This window comes from Muscardinus avellanarius (assembly GCF_963383645.1).
Source record: "Muscardinus avellanarius genome assembly, chromosome: 16".
In the NCBI taxonomy this organism is placed as follows: domain Eukaryota; kingdom Metazoa; phylum Chordata; class Mammalia; order Rodentia; family Gliridae; genus Muscardinus; species Muscardinus avellanarius.
The window spans coordinates 67,951,273-67,953,303 of record NC_137802.1 but is presented as its reverse complement, the minus strand read 5'-3'; positions in this window follow the sequence as shown (position 1 = coordinate 67,953,303).

Genomic DNA, 2,031 nt, shown 5'->3' with positions numbered 1-2,031 from the left:
CGAGTCCAGCCCCAGCCATTTAGGGAGCCCCTTATTTCAAAACACAGCGGGAGTATGGAGCTTTATTCTAAAGTAGCAGTGGGACAGGGAGCTGAAAGTTCTTCTTAGAATGATGGGGGCATCGCCGGGGTTACACTTTTCAGAGATGAGGCTGGCCCAGTGTGCTAGCCTGGATTGCACATTCCAGCCCAGGCTGAGTAACTCAGCAAGACCCTGTCTCAAAATAACAAAATAAAAGGGCTGGGGATGTAGCTCAGAGGCAGAGCACCTGCCTAGCACTTACGAGGCCCTGGAATTCAATTCCCAGTATTGGGAAGAGAGAAAAGGGAAGGCACAAAGTAGACAGCAATTGATTTCTTGGGGATGAATTCATCCCAGTTTAAAGATCAAAACGAAAGGTAAAACTCTAATGGCCAGATCTGAGAGATGCTTGGCAGAAAACAGTCTAAGCACGAGTAGGAAACAGAGAGAAAGGATGCTAAATGGGGTTCCCATCTAAAAAGGATCATGTCACTACCAAAACCCAAGCCAGGCCTGGGGTGGGGGCAGCTGTAGCTCAGTGGTAGGGCACTTGCCCGGCAAGTGGGGGTCCCAGCTAACACTGCAAAAGAAAAAGGGGGGAAATACTTGTCTGTACCCGCGGCACCCCACTAGCACTTGAGCCAGGTCAAGGTCAGGGAAGCTTTAGGGCCCTCCCCTTCCCTTCTGACTTTGCTATTAGTGTTAGAGCTTCCTCTTGGGCCTTATCCTTAAGCTCCCCCCTGTGGCACCCCCCAAGGACCCATCAAGAATCTCCTCACCCCCACCAATCCACGCCTCTGTCCGCCCTGAAATTTACTACTCCCATCCTGAAAATGTCTGTTTCCTCTGCTTCCCCCGCAAATAGAAGGGCAGATGGAGAGACAGAAATAAACAGACTCAGGTGGAAAAATTGGGCCAGCTGGGTTTGGCTATTGTCCCCTGCCTAGGACAGGGACCCTTGGAAGCCAGCAAGGGAGTGACAAGAAGGAAGCTCCAATGCTCTCTGCTCTGACCCTCTGACATGAAGGATAGCGTATTTGGCCAGTCCCATCTGGACAGGAGGGGCCCAGCTCTGCCTGGTGGCTCCCCATCAGAGCCCTGGAAGCACCTTCTGCCTAAGCCTTAGACTCATGGTACCGCCTCCCCGCCCTGGCTTTAAGTCTGTGAGGCCTGTGAGTTAGATTTAGCAACCTTTGCAACTTCTCTGCAGGGCCTTGATGCCAGACACGGGTGTGTGTGTGTGTGTGTGCGCGCGCGCGCGCGCGCATGGTTGTCATTCCAGTACTTTACCCAGGGAGGCTGGGACAGGAGGATCACAGGTTCAAAGCCAGGCTTAGCAACTCCGTGAGGCTCTCAGCTACTTAGCGAGACCCTGCTTCCAAGTAAAAAAAAAAGTTGCTCTGGAGGTGTGCCGGCAACACACGCAGACACAGAAAACTACCCTTTGAACAGACACAGTGGTCATTTCTCCCTGACCCCGTCCTGTCCTGCCTGACAGCTCCTGCTAGAACATCCCCAGGAGACTCCCCAGAAGGCAGTGGAGGAGCAACCTCCCGCCCTGAGACTCTCCCCGCCCCAGGCCTGAAGCCCAGCCTCAGATTTTTCTGGACAAAAGGACCTTTTTGCTTGTCTCCCTGAAATCAGTCATTCAAACGCTTTTAATCACCCCTGAAATCGGCCTTTCCCCAGGCTCAGCCACAAGCTCCCAGCTCCTGTCGGAGTCAGTCCAATCTGGTTCCTGAACCCCCTACCTCCCTTTCTCTCTGGGAGCTGAGAGGCCCAGCCAGCCCCGACTGGTTTCAACAAGTGAGGCGACCAAGGCTACTCATTTTCCCTCCATCAGCCCCACCGGCCTCAGGAAAGCCAGAGAGACCCACCAAGGACACCCTGGTGGAAGGAAACCCTGGAGGCAGCCCAGGGCTGCACCCCAGGACTGCGTGAGATGCAGACCCCCCAAGGCCTGTGGTTACCTTCAAGAGGGCCAAGAACACTTAGAGTGCCCCTCTGCAG